Raw genomic sequence first — 5,517 nt, 5'->3', positions numbered from 1 at the left:
GTCCCTACAGGTGGCTGTCTCTCCTTGCCAAGTGCTGGTGCTATTTTAAGATTCTCAGAACCTGCCAGTTGAGAGGGGCCAGGGCTTGGGGCCCCACCTCCTGCCGAGAGGCCAAGGGTCTGGGAAGCAGGCACAGGGCCTGGGAAAACAGGCCATCAAAGAAGCCTGGGCAATTCCCTCTGGCCATGGAGAAGAGAGGGCTGCAGGGTCACAGCGCACGGCTAAATATAGGGACACTAGGAGGTGGAAGTGGTTCCTGCCAGCCGCAGGGGGCCGTGCAGTTCCTTCTCACAGGAGCAGGGAGGAGGCTGGCAGGAGTGGTGTTTGTGAGAATGAGCTCGGAGTGACCGGCCAGCCTGTGGCGAACTCAGGCGCTTGAAGGACCTCAGTCTGGATTTGGTGTCAGATCTTCGCCCACGGCTGGGGTAGTGACAAGGGTTACCCCCCTGTATAATTACCCTTTCATTCCAACCACTATCCACTGGGCCCCTATTCTGGGCTAGGACTTGTGCTTGGAGCTCAGGCTCAGAAACCCTGCTCTTAGGAGCAAATGCTTTTGTGGGCAGACACACTTGTAAATGGCCAACCGCCTTGTGGGTAAATGAAATAAGGACTGACCCTAGAACATCAACTTCTTTCCCACTAGAATGTGAGTGTCTGGAAGGAGGGATTCTTATCTGTTTGGTTCACTGCTGTATTCCCAGCAATTCCTACCTCAGTGCCTGGCACATAGTAGATGCTCACTAAATAGGTGATGAGTAGCTGAATGAATGACTCTGCCCAGAGAATAAGAACAGACGTTATGGAGGGGTGGCCAGGGGGTTGGCTTTTGAAGAAATAATAGGTTTTTAAGCCAGTCCACTAGAGACGGGTATATCAGGCAAAAAGACTTGCATTGGAAAGACACAAAAATGTGTGTTGGACTCAGGAACATTGGATCTGGTTTTATGTGGGAGCCAAGCAGGTGGGAGGAACAGATCCTGAGGGGCTGTGAGCATGGCCAACGACCCTGTCGAACAGTCCAGAAGTGTCCAAAATGGGGTGCACAAGGGATCCGTTCATGTAGAAAGAACATTCTAGAACTTTTATTTAGATTTATCTTTTTTAAGGAAGGAAGAAAAATTTAAGCTCTACTAGTATTTAATAAATAGACTGACATCAGTGCCCTCACCTTGTCCACACCATGGTAGGTCCTGTGTCCCACATCCCAGGTCTCCTGAGGAAGCAGCGTGGGCTCCTCCCTGTGGGTTTGGTTGACAATAGTCCCCCCCGCAACTGCTGCCCCCTCCCCACCCGCCACGAGGCCTTCAGTTAGCCTGCCACAGGGTTCATCCAGGCACTTCATTCTATAAAAACAAAGTCTTCAAATGGAGCATCTTTACAAAACTTACTATGGATAGAGGTAGGGGCACATAATTTTTTTTTTTGTACCATGTAGAAATTTGCTGGTTATAGCTCAATACTGAAAAGAGTTACCACCTTAAAGATGAGTTTTACCTTTTTCTTTTATGAAAAAACAAATGACCCAAACATGCTGGCTCTTTCTGTGACAAGGATAACTATCTAGCAGATGCTAAAAAAGGTCGCATGGGTAAAGATGTTGTTTTAAACTTGAGTAAGAAAGTAACCACTTTGGCCCAGTTGTTGTGGTTCAGTGGTTGAGCATCGACCAGGAGGTCACAGTTCAATTCCTGGTCAGGGCACATGCCTGGGTTTTGGGCTCAATCCCCAGTAAGGGGTGTGCAGGAGGCAGCCAATTGATGATTCTTCTCATCATTGATGTTTCTATCTCGCCCTGTCCCTTCCTCTTGGAATTCAATAAAAATGTATATTAAAAAAAGTAACCACCTTGGAAAGGAACTCATGTGATAGAGACAGTACTTTGCAGATGGATGTTTTGGAATTATTTTATCACTGAAGTGAATGTTAGAACAACCTGTTACATCTACACATTTAATAAAATTTTATAACCTTTTAAAAAAATCTATGTACAGACATGCTCTACTTAACGTCCAGGATAAGTTCTGAAAAATGCATCATTAGGTGATTTCATTGTTGAGTGAACATCATAGAGTGCACTTACACAAACCTAGATGGTATAGACTGCTCCACACCTAGGCTAGATGGTGTAGCCCATTGCTCCTAGGCTACAGGTCTGTACAGCATGTTGCTCTACAAAACAACATGAGATTAAATCAAGTACAAGAGAAAATGGTGCAATCAAGAAACGTGGTAAACATGACATGGGTGAGACTGCTGCTGGCATAACAGGGCATACTGTGTCTTTTTTTTTTTTTTTGATCCTCACCCAAGGATATTTTTTCATTGATTTTTAAAGAGAGTGGGAGAGAGAGGTAAAGACAGGGAGAAATATTGATGAGAGAAAAACACATTGATTGGTTGCCTCCTGCACGTGCCCTGACCAGGGCCCCGGGCTGGGGCGGAGCCTGCAACCAAAGTACATGCCCTTGACCAGAATCAAACCCAGGACCCTTCAGTCTGCAGGCCGATGCTCTATCCACTGAGCCAAACTGGCTAGGGCAAGGGCATACTGTTTTATAGCAAACTTTTTTTTTATAAGTAGAAAGAGTAGACTCTAAAATGATAAAAGTATAGTAAATACATAAACCAGTGACATAGTTGTTTATCATCATCAGGTCTTATGTGCTGTACAGAATTGCATGTGCTGTACTTTTATACGACGGGCAGCACAGTAAGTTTGTTCACACCAGCTCCCCCCGAAACATGTGAGTAATATGTGCACTATGACATGTGACTCCGACATCACTGGGCAATAGGGATTTTTCAGCTCCAATACGATCTACGGGACCACCTCGCACAGGTGGTCTGTTGTTAACTGGAACATCGTTATGAGGCACATGTCTGTAAAGAGTTAGTTTAAGTGGGTTTTGAACTCGTCTGTCAAAATTATTTTTAAAATAACACTTTCTGATTAGTTTCCAGTAACAACAGATTGAGATCAGTTAAACCAAATTTCAACAAAAACCTCTGCACAGGACTGGAAATCGCCCCGTGTGATTTAGTGAGTGCAGCCAGGAACACGCTTCTTCCATGGGGTGCTTTGGCTCTTTGTGAGATTTATTGTTCTTTAAAAAAAAAATCTTTGTTGATTTGAGGGAGGGAGAGAGAGAGAGAGAGAGAGAGAGAGAGAGAGAGAGAGAGATTTGTTGTTTCACTTATTTGTGCATTCATTGGTAGCTTGAGCTACCTGGCCAGGGCTTGTGAGGTATATTTTCCAACTACAACAGACATTAAATCAGGTGAAAAGGTAAATAGAAATTAGTACCAGATTCTCAAATAAGTGTACTGCATCACTAAAACAAAATTTTATTTAAAAATAAGACATAATCACAATTTTTAGTAATAATGTATTTAGAGAAAGAAACTTTTTTTAGGACATTTAATAAAATGAAAACAAACCTTTAAATATAATATTTACTTTTATTCTTTTTTCAGGTTCTATTTTTGGTATATATTTTATAATTTATCCAAAACACTTGTATGATGGCAGATGTATATAATTTATAAATAAATTCATATATTGGTTCGATTGCATGAACTTTGCTTTTACTGGAGGGAAGGCGAGATTCATTCGTGACCGACAGTGATGAGGAGGCCAGGGAGGGATTTCCGAGGGAGGGGCTGGATCCATGTGAGGCCACTTTGGAAACTGGAGACCAGAGGTTTCTAGAGGGGAGCCTGGGCTGTGATCCAGACTGGGCTCAGGAGGGAGCCCGAGCTGGCCTGGGGCTGAGGGCAGGGGGGACTGGGGAGGGGAGAAAGCCAGAGGCTTGAGAGAAGGCAGAGGCTCAGCCTGTGGTGATGGATGGGAGAGGAGGTGAGAAAAGCTCGGGAGGTACCCATGCTGCTGCCTGGGACCCTGGTCCATGTGATGAGGTGGCCATGTAGGGTCCCTGCTGGAGAAATCAGGAGACCAGGACCCAGGGAGAGAGCAATGCCAAGGAATCTACTTCCTCTGCTCTCCCCCGCCCCAGGCTGAGCAGCTCAAAGGCCCAGACAGGGCCTCCTCCTGCCTTACTCTCCATCATAGCCTCCCTGAGCCAGGGAGGGCTGCTCCATAAGTGTCTGTGCCAGAAGCCAGTGGGGAGAGGCCAAAGCACTAGATCCCAGACCACCAGGTCTGGAGGTTGCCCTGGCAACAAGCTCTGTTGTGATGCGACACAGAGCCAGTAGCCTGTTAGTCAGAGTCATGCAGGAAGGTCTCCTCTAGCCCTGGAAGGCCTGGCAGGTCAAATCTGGACACGCCTAGATGTGGTCCAAGGACTGACCATTGTCTGGTTTGGCCCCGGCTGTCAGGCCAGGGTAAGAGTAGCTGGTCCAGCAGGGCTCAGGGCTCAAAAATCAATCTACTGTCCATTAACAAACTGTACTCAGCTAGCAGGCCAAGCAGGCCCTACCTTGATCGGGGTGGAGGGTCCCTGTATATCATCTGAGATGGGATATCAGAGATGCCACCAGATCAGCTAGGACACTGTCTACTGAAGAGACCTCACCCCTTGTGGGGAGCTGGCACGGCCATGGCATACTCATGCCAGCTCAGCCTGGTTCAGTGACCCTGAGTGGGGGTGGTGAAAGGCTTAGAAAAGACAGACAAGAGAATGAAAGCTGGGTCTCGGTGGGACGCTGCCCCTCTGATGGACAGCGCCAGCGCCCACAAGCCGTGTCTTTATTTTATAGCAGATGCCACGAGGCAAAGTAGGGGTGTGATCAAGATGTTTACAGCATTCTCATGGGTTTCAGTCCCACTCAATTACATGCACCTGAAGTCTATCACTCAGGCACGTGGGGCCACGTGTTCGGACCACAGGCTCAAGCTTACAACTACAGCTGTTGGCTATAATTGTGCTGGGAGGGCTCTGCCCTCCAAGCTGGGACTTGCATGTGGCGATGAGAGGACTGTGCCCTCTACTCAGTCCAAGGCTTGAACCTGAACAAAACACTATACCTGTGCCCCATATGTCCCCCTTTTCTTTTGTTTTTAAACATGCCTATTTACATTATCAAAAACTAAACAGCATAATCAAAATATCAAAACAAACTTCTGCCTATTAACAAAACCATAAGCACAGAAAGAACAAAACTTTGGCTAATAACAAAGCAATGCCAATGCAAAACCGAACTACAAACATGTTAACATTTTCAGGATATCTTACTCGGAGTCCTTAGATTTAGCCCCGCAAAATTTTACAGAAAACTGGCAGTTCACCAACGCTAGCATAGCTTCCACTTGCTTTTCTAACATCTGCTTGGCCTCAGTCGCCATCTTCTTCAGCTGACTCCATGCGGATACCTCGGTCACTTGCGTAGTAAAATGCTGCCGATGCAAAGATGTCGCCGATGCAAAACTAGTCCCCTGGATCAGGCTGTTTGGACGGTCGGCCTTGGCACTGAGTCGGCATCAGTCCCAGTCAAATCAGCCCCGTCCACGCCGTTGGAAGTCTGGTCCCTTCTCAGCTTCTTTTTATATATATATAT

The 5,517-nt window shown here is 46.5% G+C and overlaps 1 pseudogene; it reads right to left on the bottom strand.

Annotated features, from left to right (window-relative positions):
• LOC102242751 overlaps positions 1-5,305 on the bottom strand; it is a 21,208-nt pseudogene extending 15,903 nt beyond the window's left edge.
• Between the last annotated feature and the right edge of the window lie 212 nt (positions 5,306-5,517).

This window comes from Myotis brandtii, unplaced genomic scaffold (genome assembly GCF_000412655.1).
Source record: "Myotis brandtii unplaced genomic scaffold, ASM41265v1 scaffold244, whole genome shotgun sequence".
NCBI lineage: Eukaryota > Metazoa > Chordata > Mammalia > Chiroptera > Vespertilionidae > Myotis > Myotis brandtii.
This window is presented reverse-complemented; position numbering and strand designations above follow the sequence as displayed.